This window comes from Macaca mulatta, chromosome 16, assembly GCF_049350105.2.
Source record: "Macaca mulatta isolate MMU2019108-1 chromosome 16, T2T-MMU8v2.0, whole genome shotgun sequence".
Lineage (NCBI taxonomy): Eukaryota > Metazoa > Chordata > Mammalia > Primates > Cercopithecidae > Macaca > Macaca mulatta.
The window spans coordinates 79,624,014-79,644,111 of record NC_133421.1 but is presented as its reverse complement, the minus strand read 5'-3'; the positions used below and the strand labels follow the sequence as shown (position 1 = coordinate 79,644,111).

Here is a 20,098-nt window from a genome sequence, read left to right as displayed (position 1 = left end):
ATCAATATGGGGTAAAGTTTATGTTACTTACATGGAACTTGTTTCCCCAACGTGAGAAATCAACATAAAGAGAGGTCACAAGCCCTTGACATTTCAGGAGCAAACTGCAGAGCAAACTGAAAGCACACACAGTTTCACTGAGAAAAATAAAACAACAACCTCTGCTGAAGATGCCCACAATAAAAAAATGATAAACCGCCCAAAGAAACAATACATGAGGTCGGATCAACAAACAGGGATATTAGTATACATAAAATTTGAAGTAACAGAATCATGTAAGAAGACCGTAACACAGATATAAGTCAAATAATTAAGGATATAAAATAATCAAAACACAAAGACAAAAATAAACAGATTTGGGGAAAGATAGGGAAGTCCAGAATTAAGATGTGTGATCAAAGCAAGAAAAAAGATCATTGGACAAATTAAACTGCTGTTGAAATGAGAATTAGTAATCTGGAAAATGGAACTGGGAAGTTATTCAGAATACAGTACAAAGAGAAAAGGAAATTCAGAATATAAAACATTAACAGAAATAAGGACAGAATAAGGAAGTACGAAAATGTCTAATAGAAATTATAACAGGAGAAAGTAGAGAGAACAGAGAATAAAAGAAATATTTAAGTAGAGAGTAGCTGGAAATTTTTCAGAATTGCTGGAGATTTTAAATACAGTCAGACATGTGGTTTTAAAAAGAGACTCAGGAACTTTTGAGCCCAGCGGTAGAATGGACTAATATGCCTGCGAATAACAATTAGAAGCTGAGCAAAATGTAAAAAACATTTTGAAGGCACCGTAAAGTGAGGCAACAAGCAGAAAGCAGGGGGCTTTGGATCTTTGAAAGGAGGAAATTACACTGGGTGAGAGTCCCATTTAGCACAGTATCTTCCCCAGAGGGCCTCCTGCATTCTGTGTAGTATGAAGTAGCTGAGACTTGTCACACTGCATGCACAATTTAATTCAAGATGAAGTATAAACAAGAATGTAAAAAAAGCTAAATCGAGAACAGCTCTAGAAGACAGAGAATACCTTCCCTACCCAATATAGACAAGACAGGATGTGAAAACATTATGAAGAAAATGGATAAATCAGACTTCATCAAAATTAGAACATCTTCTCTTCAAAGAGCACCAGTAAGAAAAATGAAAATGTAAGCCATGGTCCAGGAGAAAATATTTATAATTTATCAATTTGAAGAAAGCACTATATTCAGAATATATAAAGAACTGCTTGTGGCTATACAAATTTTTCTATTTTGTGTTACGTTCGTTTTGGCGGTTTGTATCTTTCAAGGAATGTGTTCATTTCATCTAAGTGTCAGATTGATTGGCATAAAGGTATTCAAGATATTCCATTACTATCTTTTTTTTCTGGTTGCATTCAATAGCTACACAATACAGTCTTTATAAGGGCAAACTGAATGTTTGTCAAGTGTTTTAGTCCATTTTGTGTTGCTATACAGGAATATCTCAGACTGGGTAATTTATTTTAAAAAGAGGCTTATTTGGCTGATGGTTCTCCAGGTGGTAAAAGCATGGCACCTGCATCTGCTTGACTTCTGGTGGAAGCCAGAAACCAGAAAGGAAGGTTTTACTCATGGCAGAAGGAGAAAGGGAAGCAGGCATGTCTCGTGACGGAAGAGGGAGCAAAAGAGAGATGGAGGCAATCCCAGGCTCTTTTTTAACAACCAGATCTCCCATGAACTCATTATCATGGGGAGGGCACCGAGCCATTCATGAGGGATCTGCCCCAATGTCCCAAACACCTCCCACCAGGCCCTACCTCTGACATTGGGGATCACATTTCAACATGAGATTTGGAAAGGATACACATCAAAACATATTATGCCCCTGGCGCTCCAAATTTCATGTCCTTCTCACATTGTAAAATACAGCCATCCATTCTCAATAGCCTCCCAAAATCTTAACTCATTCCAGCATGAGCCTGAAGCAAGTTCCTTCCACCTATGAGCCTGTAAAGATCAAACACAAGTTATGTACTCCCAAAATAAAATGGTGGCACAGGCATTGGGAAAACATCCTCATTCTAACAGGGATAAATTAGCCAAAAGGAAAAGGCGACAAGCCCTACACAAGTCCAAAACCCAGCAGGGCAGACTCAAAATCTTAAAGCTCCCAAATGATCCTGGACTCCATGTCCCACATCCTGGGCACACTGATATGCAGGGTAGGCTCCCAAGGCCTTTGTGCAGCTCTGGCCCTGTGGCTTTGATAGGTGCAGCTTATATGGCTGTTTTCAAAGGTTGGAGTCTGGTGCCTGTAGCTTTTCCATGCTGAGGTTGTAAGCTGCTGGTGGCTCTACTATTCTGGGGTCTGGAGGACAGTAGCCTTCTTCCCACAGCTCTACTACGCAGTGCCCCATTGAGGACTCTATCTGGAGGCTGCAACCCCATATCTCCCCTTGGCATTGCCCTAGCAGAGGCTGTTTGTGGGGGCTCTGCCCCTGTGGCAGACTTCTGCCTGGGCACCCAGGCTTTCTCATACCTCCTGTGAAATCTAAATGGAAGCTGCCAAGCGTCTCTTGCTCGTGTATTCTGTGCACTTGCAGACTTAACACCATGTGGAAGCCACCAAGGCTTATGGTTTACACCCTCCAGGACAGAAGCCTGAGCTGTGTCTAGGTTCTTTAAGCCATAGCTGGAGCTAGAGCAGCAAGGATGTAGGGAGCAGCCTCTTAAGGTGACACAGGACAGTGGCATCCCAGGCCTGGCACCTGAAACTATTCTTTCCTCCTATGCCTCTGGGTCTGTGTTGGGAAAAAATGTCCGGAAGACATCTGAAATGCCTTCCAAACTGTTGTCCCAATGTCTTGACTATTAGCGTTTTGCTCCCATTCAGTCATGCCAGTCTCTCTAGCAAATAATTGCTCTGCAGTCTGCGTGTATTCCTCTCCTGAAAATTCTCTTTCCTTATCATGTGATCAGGCTGCAAAGTTTTAAAACTTTTATGCTCTGCATCCCTTTTAACTAGAAGTTCCAACTTTAAGTCATGTCTTTGCTCCCATATCTGACCATGGGCTATTAAAAACAGCTGCACCACATATTGAACACTTTACTTTAGAAATTTCTTCCACCAGATACCCTAGGTCATCATTCTCAAGCTTGACCTTCCATAAATCCGTAGAGCATAGACACAACACGGTCAAGGTCTTTGCTATGTCTTAAGAAGAATGGTCTTTATTCCTGTACCCAATAAATTCCTCATTTCCATCTGAGACCTCCTCAGTCTGGCCTCCACTGTTCATATTTCTACCACCATTTTGGTCATATTTCTACCACCATTTTGGTCATATTTCTACCACCATTTTGGTCTTAGAGACTTTTTAAGTCTCTAAGAATTTCCAAACTTTCTCTCATCTTCCTGTCTTCTTCTGAGCCTTCCAAATTCTTACGACATCTGCCTGTTTCCCTGCTTCAAAGCTGCTTCCACACTTTCAGGTCTTTTACAGCAATGCCTCACTCCTCAGTATGAATTTTCTGTTTACTGTTTTTTGTTGCTATAAAGGATGTAACCAATACTGGATAATTTATAAAGAGAGGAAGTCTGTTTGGCTCATGGTTCTGCAGGCTATACAAGCACAGAACATTTATCCACTCAGCTTCTGGTGAAACCTCAGTAAGCTTTTACTTATGGTGGAAGGCAAAGTGGGGAGCAGGCATCTCACATGATGAGAGAGGGAGCAAGAGATAGGAGAGCTCCTAAACTCTTTTTAACAACCAGATCTCATGTGCACTCATTAGATGGGGAAGGCACAGAGCCATTCATGAGGGATCTGGCCCCGTAATTCGATATCCTATGAGAGCCCACATCCAACATTAGAGATCACATTTCAACATGAGATTTGGAGGGGACACACAACCCAACCACACCACCAAAATAAACTATATACTGGATCATATGAACCAAACACCATATGCAGGGTAATAAAACAAATCTTAATAACTTTCAAAGGTTTGAAATCATACATTGCATGTTTTTTTTAAATCTCTTCTTTTCTTTTTTTTTTTTTTTTTTGAGGTGGAGTCTCCCTCTGTCGCCCAGGCTGGAGTACAGTGGCATGATCTCTGCTTACTGCAACCTCCACCTCCTGGGTTCAAGTGATTCTCCTGCCTCAGCCTCCTGAGTAGCTGGGATTACAAGTACCTGCCACCATGCCCCACCTAATTTTTTGTATTTTTTAGCAGAGACACGGTTGGTCTCAAACTCCTGACCTCAAGTGATCTGCCCGCCTCGGCCTCTCAAAGTGCTGGCATTACAGGTGTGAGGCACCATGTCTGACCAATACATTGCATGTTCTGTGACAACAATGAAATTAAATTGAAAAGCAATAGTCATAATAACAAAATATCTAGGTATCTAGAAAAATCAAAATATTTGATAATTAATTAACAGCCTTCTAAATAACCCATGGATCAAATAAAAAATAGCAAAATTAACTAGAAAATATATTGAAATAAAATTAAAGAAGACGTAATATATCAAAAATTGAGAGATGTAGCTAAAGCAGAGCTTAGAGGAAAATGTATCTTCTTAAATGCTCAATATCAATGTTTAAGCATTTAATACTTAAAATCAATGCCTAAGAATTTAAAATGATTAAAATCAATAATCTAAGTTCCAGCTTAAGAAGCCAGAAAAGCAAGAGCCAAAACAACACAAGGTAAATAGAAAAAAGAAAATAATAAACATAAGAATGGAATTCAATGAAATAGAAAACAAAAAGGGGAAAAAATAGATAAAGCCAAAAGTTGGCTCTTTGAAAAACGTAATAAAATTAACCTCTAGCTAACAATTTATCTATTTAAACAAAATGAATTTCTAACTAAACATATTCCCATAAAGAAATTTCCTGGCTCCAGTGGCTTTACTTATCAATTCTGAATAAAGATTTTTTTATGTTCATTGCATGAGAAGTTTCGATATTAAAACAGAAATGTTCCACCCAATTGATCCATAGATTTCAATGCTATCCCAGCCTACATCCCAACAAATTTTTCTGAGAAGTTGATACACTGATTCTAAAATGTATATGGCCATCAGAAGAACCTGGAGGAGCAAATATATATATTTAAAAAGTTCAAAGACTTAAATCACCAGATTTTAACTTGTAATATAAAGCTATAATAACTCAGATAACATAGTATTGGTATAAAGATACAGATATCAAAAGAACAGAAAATACAAAAAATAGATTCATATATGTAGTCAATTGATTTTCTACAAAGGTGTCAAGGTATTTCATCAGAGGAAAAGATGATTTTTGTTACAAATTGTGCTGAAACAAGTATTTTTAAATAAAATTTAAAAATCTCAAGTCTTATCACACATCATATACACAAACAACTCAAAATAGGTAACAGGCCACAATGTTAAGAACCAAAACTGTAAAATTTCTACAACAGCTATTAAATCTTAGTGGTAAGTGCAGAAGTGTCTAATACAAATTTGTATACTATTCTATAATATTCTGAATGTTGAAGCATTCCACTGCATAATTTAACTTCAAAACATTTCTGGTTATCTTCCTTAATTTCTGAGCCAATTTTGGGTATGCCTAGCTTATTTCTTTCTTAAATAATGTATTCCTCAGGCTTCAACTTTTCTGTCTTATTCTAAAAGTGCTTTTCTTGGGAGATCACAGTTCTTCTCTGGTCTCTCTCCCCATGTGGTCAAAGATCCTCATACAACTCAGGAATTATGAGCCCCGAGCTTCAGATGTATTTTGCCTACTTTCAATTGAATATCTTCACCTCAATGACACATAGACAAATAGAATTCATTATAACCTAATCTAAAAACATCCTTCATGTCTCCATCTTTTCTATTTTGGCTTAATGGCTTTATATGGCTTGGTTTGTTTAGAAACCCAAGAGGTCTCTAGACTTACTTTTCCCTTTTATCACAACATTCAAAGAGTCACCAAATAATGTTGATTTCATCTCCAAGGTTTTATTGAATATTTTCACCTTTCACATTTCTGCTGAAATATTGGTTTTCTACCATACCCTGAATATATACCCTATATAGTCTATTGGGGTCATGTTGCCCTATATATATGACCTGATAATATATTATCTGTGTTGCCACTAGATCTATCTTCTATCACAATCTGATGGTAACCTACTGGTTAGTCCTATCTCAGACACTTCCATACCTAACACTCCAACCTTGCAAAACTACACCCTTATCCACTAAATATGAATTTCATGCTCCAACATGGTGTTCTATTAAAAAAAAAAGTTTTCTTTCCTTCACTACCTACCAAATGCCAATTCACCCTTTTAGCTCTCTGTTCAATTTCTCCTTCATAAAATCTTCCTTGCTTCCTTAGACAGATTGAGCTACTTTCTTTTCTATTCCCATAGTATGTTTTTGTGAATATTTCTAACAATAGTACTTGTCACACTGTGTATTTATTATTGCTTGTCTACCTCTCTTTTTGATGGAATTTGAGCTTATCACAGGCAAAACCTAAGTTTTACTTTAAATAATTACTAGCACAGTGCTTGCAGCATAATCAATACTCAAAATACATTGAATAAATTGATATAAATGGATGAATTAAGAAACAGAAGAAGGTTTTTTATTGTTCTTCTAAAGACATCTCTACCTCCAAGTGAAAAATACTGCTTTCCATTAACTTTGAAGATCATACTCATTGCGATATTTTCATGGATGAAGGTCTTTAAACTTCAGTTATCATGGAAAAGAGAAGGTAACTTAACATTTATTTTACCTTCTGTAGACATTCCAGTGAGATAGATGGTTTACCTACATGATCTCATTTAGTCCTCGCAGCGGACTTTTAGGATATTGTTGGTTTTCGGAGTAGCTAACTGAATTAGTTAAATCAGGTTTGGTTATGAGTAATAGAAAATATAACAGTGACTCCAACAATCGTCATGGACTTAAGGTCCTTCAATCTTGCTACACTACTACTCTCTACACCTTGGTCCAAACTGAGTATTGCACTCCTGAAGGGAGGAGAAAAGAAAGGGAAAAGAGTATATCTCTTCCTTCCAGGAGGTTACACCATTGCTTTCATTTATATATCACTGGCCGAACCTTGTCACTGGTGCACACTAACTGCAAAGGAATCTGGGAAGAATTGCCTTATTTAAGATATTTCTAATCCTACCTAAAACTCTGGGGATTTATTGCTAAAGAATAAGGGCAAAAACTCAGATTTTTCATGGTTAAATTGTACTATCTACCTTGATAAAGTCAGACTTCAGAACAAATTCCTGAAAGCTGGTGGTCCTTGGTCCTGACCAGTCTTATCTATTCAGAGGCATCATGTTTTGCTAAGCCCTTACCTTTTTTGTTCAATAGTGAACGTTTATTTTAATTTATATGTTTTGGATGCTTGTGCACTTAGCACATGAAAATATTTATGGAGTCAGAAATAAAGAAAATCAAAACTGTTTGATGTCTGAAAAGCCTTGAGTTAATTTCACAACAATTTTTCATCTTCTTCTAAAGCATGAAATCACTCGTTGCTGGTTTTTTTTTTTTTCGTTTTTTTAAGTCACAAAATTGAAAAACTCCAATACAGTTTGAGGGCTTCCAAGTGAACTCCCTTAGGATGAGAAAAAGAAATCCAAATCAAACTTAATAATTTGTGTTTTATTTAGAAACATTCATCCTTTTTGAATTCCTCACAACAAAGTAAAATAGTGAGATACTCATGGTTCTCATTTGTGTTGTTTTAAATCACTATTTTGAAAAATGAAGATCAAAAAGCTAAATCTGGTTAAAATTTCCTCAAACCAGGAAATCTCATCAGGTATCAAACACAGAAGTCTTACAAAAACCAGGTTTCATCTCAAGCAAGAGCTTTATGCAATTCTTGCAAGAAAGATGCAAGGAAGACCACTTTATTAGTGTTGAAAAAAAGAAACTGGAACGTGGTCCTAATTGTGAACAGACTCCTTAACATGCCATCATTTCAGACAAAACGGAACTGAAGGTCAATGATCTTCTTTTGGTGGTGAGTTACGTAGAATGAGCTGCCTGGGAAGGGTGAGAGAATAGATAACTAACTTTACGTTGTTATCTGTAGTCTGTCGTCCGCTGACTTGCTTACTTTTATAAAGGGTGGCCTACATGGGAAATGTCTTAACATATTCCATGCAGCATAAAATAAAAGACCTTCATGAAGCCAGTCAACATCCAGACATTATTTTCAACTTTTTCTTGGATTAAGATTAAGACATCAATCAATGCTGTAGGTTATCAGAGAGAATGACAATTCTTTTTTTTTTCTTTCTTTTCTTTTTCTTTTTTTTTTTTTTTTTTTTTTTGAGACAGAGTCTTACTCTGTCACCTGGGCTGGAGTGCAGTGGCCGGATCTCAGCTCACTGCAAGCTCCACCTCCTGGGTTCACTCCATTCTCCCACCTCAGCCTCCCGAGTAGCTGGGACTACAGGTGCCAGCCACCACGCCTGACTAACTTTTTGTATTTTTAATAGAGGCAGGGTTTCACCATGTTAGCCAGGATGGTCTCAATCTCCTGACCTCGTGATCCACCCACCTTGGCCTCCCAAAGTGCTGGGATTACAGGCGTGAGCCACCGTGCCCTGCCAGAGAATGAAAATTCTTAATGAATTGGAGGCAGAATAACATATTCCCAAGTGACCAGGTGCAGTGGCTTATGCTTGTAATCCCAGCACTTTGGGAGGCCGAGGTGGGTGGATCACCTGAAGTCAGGAGTTCAAGACCAGCCTGACCAACATGGTGAAACCCCATCTGTACTAAAAGTACAAAAAATTAGCCAGGCCTCGTGGCGGGCGCATGTAATCCCAGCTAATCAGGAGGCTGAGTCAGGAGGATCGCTTGAACTTGGGAGGCGGAGGTTGCAGTGAGCCGAGATCATGCCATAGCGCTCCAGCCTGGACAACAAAGGTGAAACTCTGTCTCAAATACTTATATAAATACACACACATGTATGTATATGTATGTACATATATGTATATATGTACACATATGTATACGTATATATGTATATGCATGTATATATGTACATATATGTGTGTGTGTGTATATATATATTCCCAATAATGGTCATGTCCTAATCTCCAGAATGGGGGAATATGTTATATTACATGACAAAGGGAAATTAAGATAGCAGACGGAATCAAGGTGGTTGATGAGCTGATTATCCTGGACTATCCAGGTGTGTTCACCATAATCACAGTGTTCTTAACAAGAAAGGCAGAGGAGTCAGCATCAGAGTGCTGTAATGTGAGATGAAAGACGACTGGCTGGCCATTGCTGACTTTGAATATGGAAGAGGGTCATGAGCCAAGGAATGCAGAAGGTTGCTAACCACTGAAAAGGCAAGAAGACAGATGAACTCCCATAGCCTCCAGAAAAGAATGCAGCACCGCCAACACCTTGATTTTAGCTCAGTGAAGCCCACTTCAGACTTCTGATCTACAAAAATATAAGTTTATAGGTTTAGGTTTTTCAAATCCATTAAGTCTGTAGTAATTTGTTACTGCAGCAACAGGAACTGAATATGTCCTTAATACACCCCCTTAGTGTTTTTTTTTTTAATGAATTCCTGCACAGACTCTCATCTAGGATGGAAAAATTGATTCTTGCCATCCTAAGTCCTGTCTCAAAAGTGTAGAGCATACCTAACTCCAATGCACTCAGAGTAATTTTGCCTGGCTAAATAATTGTTAACATATCTGTTACATATTAATAGTCTGTTCCTAAAAGATAGACTGTACTTACCTAGTGTCCCCCCAGGATCTAACAAGCAAGCAGCACTTCTCATTTCTATATATTATCTTCAAATAAACAAATTAATGCTTGTTACCTAAAATTTTATAGCTAACTGAAATCTTCAAGCAGTTCCCAGAATTTCAACTTGTGGAGTCCCAAGTGCTTCTGAGTTACACACTTGAGCAACAAAACTGAAAATGCCTGAGGCCACCCAGTTGATACTGGGATTTCTTAGCACTGCCTTTTCATGCTTTCAAAATCAACTTTAATTACCAGTTGAAATTCAGCCCAATTTGAAAGTGTGCAGTAATTGGTATGTAAACGAGTCCAAGGCGAAGATTTTTAACTACTGAATGCTATAAATACCAAATTAAAGCTGCTGGGGAGAGCGCGAATTCTAAGCATTTAAGCTGATGAATCCCAACTGCCTAGAAAAGTGTTAGGAATCTGATAAACATTAAATATGTGTTTGTGGAGTCAACAAGTGGTCTAACCCTGTTCTCCTGAGACTTGGTGATCCACTGATCATTATGAAGTTGAAGTATGAGGCAACTAGAGGTACTTACTGGATGTGCAGCAGAAAGTAGGTACATGGCCCAAAGACCAGCGGAAGTACACAGAAAAATACCCACCAAAAGCACTCTATGTGAGGCAGCTATATTTAATGAAGAATCAAGGCCAGACGAGGTGGCTCATGCCTGTAATCCCAGCACTTTGGGAGGCTGAGAGCCAGGAGGATCACCTAAACCCGGGAGTTTGAGACTACAGTGAGTTGTGACTGTGCTACTGCACTCAGCCTGGGTGACAGAGTGAGACATTGTCTCAAAAAAATAAAAGAAAGAAAGAGAGAGAGAGAGAAAGAAAGAGAGAGAGAGAGAGAGAGAAAGAAAGAAAGAGAAAGAAAGAAGAAAGAAAAGAAAGAAAGAAAAGAAAGAAAGAAAAAGAAAGAAAGAAAGAAAGAAAAGAAAGAAAGAAAGAAAGAAAGAAAGAAAGAAAGAAAGAAAGAAAGAAAGAAAAAGAAAGAAAGAGAAAAGAGAGAGAGGGAGGGAGGGAGGGAGGGAGGGAGGGAAGGAAGGAAGGAAGGAAGGAAGGAAGGAAGGAAGGAAGGAAGGAAGGAAGGAAGGAAGGAAATAAATGAAGCCTAGCATTCCTCTGCTCTTCCTAGCATCAACTTCTCCTCAGTTTTCTTAGAAATGATTGTAAACATTAGTTGTAGCTATTTTACTGGATTTCAATTCCAGTTACAAAATGAAATATTGTGGATGAAATCTTTGGTGTTTCTATTCATATATCTTTCTTTATTTAAAAATTTACATATAGTAAAATTCACTCTCTGTGGTTTACAGATCCACGGGATTTGATTCACAACGGTTTTAGCACTTCCAAAAATCCCACACATTCTCCTTTGTCAGTCAACTCGTCCTCCATTCCAAATCCCAGGCAACCATTGATCTGTTCTCTTTCCTCATCATTTTTTTGCCATTTCCAGAATGTCATATAAATTGAATCATTCGTATACATGTAGCTTCTTGGGTCTATTTTGTTTCACTTAGAAGAAAGCATTTGGGATTCACCCCTGTTGCTTAGTCAATTAATTTAATTGCATGGATATCCCATGATTTGTTTATCCATTCAACAATTGAAAAACATTTGGTGAGAATGATGGTTTCCAGCTTCATCCATGTCTCTACAAAGGACATGAACTCATCCTTTTTTATGGCTGCATAGTATTCCATGGTGTATATGTGCCACATTTTCTTAATCCAGTCTATCATTGATGGACATGAACTCATCCTTTTTTATGGCTGCATAGTATTCCATGGTGTATATGTGCCACATTTTCTTAATCCAGTCTATCATTGATGGACATTTGGGTTGGTTCCAAGTCTTTACTATTGTAAATAGTACCACAATAAACATATATGTGCATGTGTCTTTATGTCAGCATGATTTATAATCCTTTGGGTATATACCCAGTGATGGGATGGCTGGGTCAAATGGTATTTCTAGTTCTGGATCCTTGAGGAATCGCCACACTGTCTTCCACAATGGTTAAACTAGTTTACAGTCCCACCAACAGTGTAAAAGTGTTCCTATTTCTCCACATCCTCTCCAGCACCTGTTGTTCCCTGACTTTTTAATGATTGCCATTCTAACTGGTGTGAAATGGTATCTCATTGTGGTTTTGATTTGCATTTCTCTGATGGTGAGTGATGATAAGCATTTTTTCATGTGTCTGTTGGCTGCATAAATGTCTTCTTTTGAGAAGTGACTGTTCATATCCTTCACTCACTTTTTGATGGGGTTGTTTTTTTCTTGTAAATTTGTTTGAGTTCTTTGTAGATTCTGGATATTAGCCCTTTGTCAGATGAGTAGATTCCAAAAATTTTCTCCCATTCTGTAGGCTGCCTGTTCACTCTGATGGTAGTTTCTTTTGCTGTGCAGAAACTATTTAGTTTAATTAGATCTCATTTGTCAATTCTGGCTTTTGTTGCCATTGCTTTTGGTGTTTTAGACATGAAGTCCTTGCCCATGCCTATGTCCTGAATGATATTGCCTAGGTTTTCTTCTAGGGTTTTTATAGTTTTAGGTCTGGGTTCCTTTGGTTTAGTCCCTCTTCTGGCCCTCTTCCCTCTTCTGGCCCCTGTGAGCAATCTGCCTATCTCACCAACAATCCAGTCAGATCTCTCTTATTTTCCTGTGCTCTAGAGTAAACTGTCTCAAATTTTTAAAATTTGCATCCTTTTTGGTATCAAGTCTGCAAGTAGTTGGTTTAAAAGCCAGGCCATTATTTGGAAAAATAAACTCAAAGTTACCATGCTGTTCATAGCAGCATTTTCTTAATACGTGAAGAGCAGCAATAATCAAAATGAGAAGGATGAAGACTTTAAGAAAATGGAATAGTTTTAAAGCACCAAACACTATCACAGGGCACTTAGGGTATTAAAATTTCCATCCAACACAGTTCATTTAATACTACCCAGTCAGTGCCACATGAATTACCCTTCTGTTCTTTTTCTTATTAAAGTTATCTCAATTAAGTCGTTTTCTCCAAACTTTGAACTTTTAAGGCAAAAGAGAAAGATAAAATCTGTGGGTTCCTTTTGTAACAAGTTATGTTCTTTCCTAATGAATTTTCCATGACATCTGTTTAGGAAAATCTCAGAAGATACCAAAATGAGATAATGATGGGGTTTTATATTTATCAAAGGCAACCTTACCCCCATGCACAAATACACTAACTCCCCATTGCATGGTAGGACGCTTTTGTGTGCCCAGAGGCACCGTCAGTGAAAGGAAACTGGTTCTAATGAAAAAGATCTTGCTAAATCCTCCTTGTTAAAAGCTGGAGCCATCTGAGCTTGACTTTTCTGATATTTCTATCAATTTGGCCTCACTTTTGTTTTTGATATATATATACACACACACACGTATATATATACATGTATATCTATATCAACATATATATATGAACACACACATATATACATACATGTGTATGAATATATGTGTACATATAAATACATATTTTATACACACACACACACACAAACACTTTTGCCTTACTTGTTCTGCTTTCAGGTTGAACTTGAGAACACATTTAAGGAAGTTCTCAGCAATAAGGTATTTTCAGAGAAGGAATCTTCATGATGCAGGAAAATGAGACTTCGTTTTTGATTTTTTTTTTTTTTTTTTTTGAGACGGAGTTTCACTCTTGTTGCTCAGGCTGGAGTGCAATGGCGTGATATCGGCTCACTGCAACCTCCGTCTCCTGTGTTCAAGCAATTCTTCTGCCTCAGCCTCCCGAGTAGCTGGGATTACAGGCACGCACCACAACGCCCAGCTAATTTTTGTACTTTTAGTAGAGATGGGGCTTCGTCATGTTGGTCAGGCTGGTCTTGAACTCCTGACCTCAAGTGATCCACCTGCCTCAGCCTCCCAAAGTGCTGGGATTGCAGGCGTGAGCCACTGCGCCCGGCCGAGACTTTATTTTTTGAATGTTTTATACTTGTTCTCAAGTAGTGCCTGACTCAGGCAGAGGCTTTTGTCACCAGTCATAAAGTGATGAGAACCCTTTAGGTTGAGAATACTATAACTGGCACTCGGGGAATCAAATAGCTTTAATGAGATATGTGCTTTGCTTGCTAGGTTTTTTCAAATGCTACTTAATTTATTATTTAATAGAGACTCTGAAGATCTATAGGTCCGTAATCTAAAGAGTGATTATTAAGACACGTAATGTCCATTTCTTTCTTTATAACCACCATAGCAGGAAATTCTTTGATCTTAATTTTAACCACAAATTCTCTGGAAATACAAATCATGCTGGTCTCTGGTAATATTTTAAGATGTTTATGTATGTATTTCCCTATTTAAGATGAGGATATATCAGAGTCACTTCAGCCTATAAGTTCATCCAGCTCTTACTGAGAATAATGTTCATGTTTTTCCTCAATCTTTTCTCCACAATATCAGTTCCCCAGGTGCTCCCCTGTTGTTTCTCTCATTCTCTAAGTGTTTTCATTTGCTCCTTGATCTTCAGTAATCTCCTTCCATTAGTTACACCAGCACATCCAAACCTATGCCTCAGGCTGTGGCATTTTACCTTCAATTCAGTCTTGATTTCCCAATTGACTAAAGACCTGAAGAACCGAGTGTTTTGCTGGTACCACAAACACTTGTAAAAATGAATTCTCCACCACCTGGCATTAAACCAGTGTCTCCTTCAGATTCATCTCTTCCTGCTAAATGATGCTCCATTGGTCCAGACACTCAGATACCCAAGCTCTTGTCTTTTGGACTCCTCTCTCAACATCTATACTCAGAAAATATCTATACACAGTTTGATTGTATTTTGTTTTCCCACAATGTATTTTACTTTAATATTTTCATTGCTGTGTACTCAGTATCATCAAGTGATATACATTAATTAATCCAGGCATTAAGTAAGAGGCTTAATTATATCAGCACTTGGCAATCCATCCACATCCCAACCATCTTAATGGCTACAAGACAAGTTTGCCAAAATTCTACTTTAACAGGTTATTTTCCTACCCCCAAACACCAAATAGTTCCATTCATATAAAGTCTAGAAAGTCAAAGTTCTGACAACTTTACTCAAGGCTCAAGGAAGGTTGACCCGTACTTTTTCAAGGCTTGTATCTTGCTACTTCCTTATATGCACCCCATACCCCAGCAAAACTTTTGCTTTCAAATACCCAGCATGGCATATTTTCAGCTGCCATACCTTTGTCTATATTCTGTCCATCTACAATTGTTGTCCAACTTAGTCACCTAATGAAATCTAATCTTTCCCTTTAGAATGTGTGCTCCACTTTGATGTACATTAGAATAAACTAAAATGATTGTTTAAAATTCAGATTTTCTTACCCAATCTCAGAATTTTGATTGAAGAAGTTAGAGGAAGGACCCAAGAGTCTACATTTTTAACAAATCCATTTGAGCGATTCTCATACAGATGGTCATGGGACCAAAAACATTTGAAAAACATTGTAAGGACCAAAAATATGGACTGTATAAAGTTTTCTTAGATGTTACTGGTTAAAAACGATTTCTTTTTTTAGGAATACATCAAGCATCTTTATTAAATCTAAAAGGAAGTGAATTCACTACCAGACAGCAGCCTGAATTAGCATATTGATTCTATCCCGAATTAATTAACTAAGGTCTGTGACCCTCTTTTGTAGTCTGTAGAATGTAGTAAATAATAGTACCCGCTTAATAACATTGTTTTAAGCTATGAGAAGCACTTGGCCTGCGTCTGGCACAGAGAAAAAATTACATATTAACTATTATTGCATTTCTTACCATAGGTTCCTAGACACAAAATATTTTTATGGCTTTGGATTATAATCCTGGCCTCCCTTTTCAGTCCCTGTCAAACATCAGGTTTATTTTTGAACATGCCCTTTCTCCTTAACCAATCATAGAAGTTCCTACAAAGTGGTGATTATGTTTATAGAGTGTGCATTGAAGAAAAAAAAAACTCCGGTCAGGTGTGATGGCTTACACCTGTAATCCCAGCACTTTGGGAGGTCCTAAGTAACTAATTGAGTTCTGGTGGAGGTAAGTAGGCAAATGCATTTTCTTCATTGAAAATCAAATAAAACCAAGTGTACAAAGTACAGCTTAAAACTAAGGATCCCTATGAATAGTATCTGAGTTGGGTTCTTACCTTTATAAAACTCAGAGGAGTAGATTTTCAGGCATGACATCCTGTGTCCTACTTTTACGGTAGAACAGGAAGTAGACTAACAGAGAGGAACTCTATGGGGCCCATGAGCTGGCAAACAAACAAACAAAATGACTCTATGTCTAGGAATGGTATTCATACTCCAAAGTCCTTGGTCCATCCAGGATATCTTGTGTCTGTAATGTCAAAACTAATAAGAGAAAGGAATGAAGACAAAGTCCAGAAGTCTGACAGCTGCTTATTTCCTATTGGAAGCCATGATAACTCATGCCTGTGTGATTAAAACAAATGGTTGAGACATCTCAATGATGTCCTATGGATCAGACAGCAGTGACCAAATATCGATACTAGAATACAATGAAATAGTCCTATAAACCAGCCATACCAAGATTTCAAAATTATTGATTTAATCCCATATATTTTCCCAATTGTCAACACTCAACATTGGATACCCAGCCAAATGTCTTTTTGGTTATCTTTAAAAATCAAACACTTTATGCTTCCCTGAGTGTTTGTTCCATAATCTCACATGTTTTTACTTAGATTTTCCTGATAGAGTGCCTATTTTTTAAAATCTTAGCTTTATCCAATATTCATACTTATTTTATCTTTTTCCATCACATTGCAGTAACTCTCCATCAGTGTTGTAAAATTTGCTTCTGCATTGTTGCTTTTTCTACCACAGATGTATATTAAGACATTACTAAATTCAGAAATTAACTCTGAGATCCTGTTGCAAATGTACCCATCTTGCTGCTTTTGACCCCATACACATCTTTTGGCTAAGAGTAAGAGGGAAAGAAGAAAACCAATGCTCTTATTCATTCCAGAATAAACAATATTTATAATCCCAGACCTGTGGGAAGCATTTCCAAGAAATACGGATCATCACATTGGCTCTCGTTACCAGAACTGTGCAAGGCAAAGGAAGCCCCTCAAAACACACTGAATTATCAAATGGGAAAAAGGTCACATTTACTGGTAAAGAGTCATTCTTTTCCTCATTCATTCAACAACCATGTTTTGATTATACCTTATGAACAAACTGCTGTGCTTGTATAACATTAACTCTTTGGGTGGCATATCTGTCAGTGTCCCAGCAAGGAAAGAAAAAGGCCATACTCAATGGACTTGAGGAAGATTTAATAAAGAAACTACTAGCAAAATTATGGGAAGAGTTCAGAGAAATCAAAAAACAGAGGCAAAAACTACAACACAGTGGTAGCCTAGGGCTAGTAATACCGAAATTGTTATTATCCCTAGGCCTAAATGACAAAGGAAGAGAGATGTTACTGGATCCTGGCAGGAGAGACTCCTGTAGAGGAACTGCCATAAAGAGAAGATAATGTTCGGGAGAGGGACACAGGCAGCCTCAGTTGACCCCACAGAGAGAGGCTTAGGGGTTAGACAAAGTGACCTTACTCTTCTCTCTTCAATTGTAGGCTCCCACTGGCTGAACACAACTGGATTTCAGAAGACTTAATGGAGCCTGTACAGGTCAGCCTTCCAGGGTTCAGAGCAAGATGGAGAGTGATAGAGTAGATACAGAAGAGCAATCCCAAGATAGCTCACCCGGAGGACAACACTCACTCTGACTACCCAACTTCATTGAAACTAAAAGAAACTTCATCTTGCTTTAGAGGAAAATAATCTTGGCCAGATATCCAGTTTGGGCTGATAAATAGACTGCTGTGTATATTTTACACTTTGCAGAGATGTGGCAGATACCTAAAATCTGTGTTTAACGAACTGAATAAAAATACTCTGATGTATATATTTAACTTCCAGATACCTAATAATGAATAGTGTGGTGCACAGATTCTAAGGAAGCCCCCATGATCCCTGCTTCCAGGTGTCCATGCCTTTGTGAAATCTGCTCCTCTTGAGTGTAGGCAGGATCTGAGACTAGCCTCTAACCCATAAAATTGCAAAGGTAATAGGTTGTCACTACTGTGATTATGTCATTCATATAATAAAGGTGCTGATGTCACTCCTGTGATTATATTGCGTTACATAAAGCTGCCCTGCTAGCAGGCTCATGCTGGAGACTTTCTCTCTTGCTGGCTTTGAAGGAATGACCTGCCTTGATGTGAGAGGTTTGGGGAGAGAGCCACGTGGCAAGGAACTGTGGGCAGCCTCTTGGAACTCCTGGCTAACAGTCAGCACAAAGCCAGAAACCTCAGTTTATAACCACAAAATGATGAATCCTGCCAACAACCTGAGTGGGTCTTGTAGTGGATCCATCCCCCAGTCAAGCTTTCAGATGAGAACCCAGCTCTGGCCAAGAGCCTTTGCTGTTGTTCTTGGAATTCATTGTGGGGCTTTTTTTCGGTTTTATGGAGACGTAGTTGACAAATTAAATTGTAAAAATTTAAAATATACAATGTGATGATTGGATATATAGAGATACTGTGATAGGATTACTACAATTAAGTTAATTAACTGTGTTAGGCTATTCTTGCATTGCTGTAAAGAAATAATTGAGGGCTGGGCATGGTGGCACATGCCTGTAATCCCAATACTTTTAGGGGGCCGAGGTGAGCACATTACTTGAGGTCAGGAGTTCGAGATTAGCCTGGCAACCCCATCTCTACTAAAAATACAAAAAAAAAAAAAAAATAGCCAGGTATGGTGGTGGGCACCTGTAATCCCAGCTACTCGGGAGGGTAAGGCAGGTTTCACTTGAACCTGGAAGGTAGAGGTTGCAGTGAGCCAAGATTGTGCCATGAACTCCAGATCAGAGACAGAGTGAGACTCCATCTAAAAAAAAAAAAAGAAAAAGAAAAAGAAAAGAAATAGCTGAGACTTGATAATTTATAGATAGAAGAGGTTTAATTTGCTCACAGTTCTGCAGGCTCTACAAGAATGACATTGGCATCTGCTCAGCTTCTGGGGAGGCCTCCGGGAACTTTTACTCAAGGCTGAAGGCAAAGCTGAAACAGGCACATCTCATGGCCAGAGCAGGAACAAGAGAGACAATGTGTAGGGGAAGATGCCACACACTTTCAAACAACCGATCTCATGAGAAATGAGAACTCACTCACTATTGTAAGGACAGTACGAAACACCTCTAGCACTGAGGATCACAATTCAACATGAGATTTGGTGAGAACATATATTCAAAATAACACATCCATCACCTCACATAGTTACCGTGTGTGTGTGTGTGTGTGTGTGTGTGTGTGTGTGTGTGTGTGTATGTGTAGCGAGAACATTTAAGATCTACAATTTTAGCAAATTTCAAGTATAGGATACAGTATTAACTATAGTTACCATGCTATACATCAGGGATGTAGAACTTAGTTATCTCATATCTGAAAGTTCGTACCCTGTGACCAATATCTCCTCATTTCCCCACCCCCACCCCCGGCAACCAGCATTCTACTTTTTATTTCTTTGAGTTTGACTTTTTTAGATTTCACATATAAATGAGATCATACAGTATTTTTCTTTCTCTGCTTGACTTATTTCACTAAGCATAATGCCCTCAAGTTTCATCCATGTTGTTGCAAATGGCAGAATTTCCTTTTTGTTCAATCTGGCAGACACCTCGATTCTAGATGGATCCTTTCCAAAAGACCCAGCTAAGCCACACCTAGACCCCTTACCTACAGAACCTGTGAGATAATAAATGTGTCTTGTTTTAAGTCATAAAGTTTGGTAATTTGTTATGTAACAACAGAAACTAATATAATGAGTATTTCATTTTTCCATATTGCATTATTGAACCCCTTATAATTAATATTCTCTCACATTCCTAGAACTGGGCCTTGTGGCTCAGGTATTATTTTATTCAATATCTATGTAGGACTTTACCACTTACAAACTATTTTCATAAGTCTTAAATCAACTGTTCATTGAGATAAGCCCATATTATTAGTCTCAGATAAAGGATAAAGAAACAGAGGCTGTGAAGTTTGAATTGACGTACCCAAGGTTAAATACTAAATGGCAAATTTTGGCTTTTGTCCCTTGACCTCTGACTACAATTCCCAGTTTCTTCCACTCTGCTTCACTGCCTTTTTAAATTTAGTTCCAGATGATTAAAATAGTGCTAACAAGCCACACCTTCAGTCCTTAGAAGGACCAGCTACATTAATCCAGCTTCTCAGAATGGCAAAATGCCTTCTCT

The 20,098-nt window shown here is 38.1% G+C and overlaps 1 protein-coding gene across 2 annotated transcripts in view; it reads right to left on the bottom strand.

Annotated features, from left to right (window-relative positions):
• KCNJ16 (potassium inwardly rectifying channel subfamily J member 16) overlaps window positions 1–20,098 on the bottom strand; it is a 170,664-nt gene that overhangs the window by 118,126 nt on the left and 32,440 nt on the right. The window lies entirely within an intron of this gene.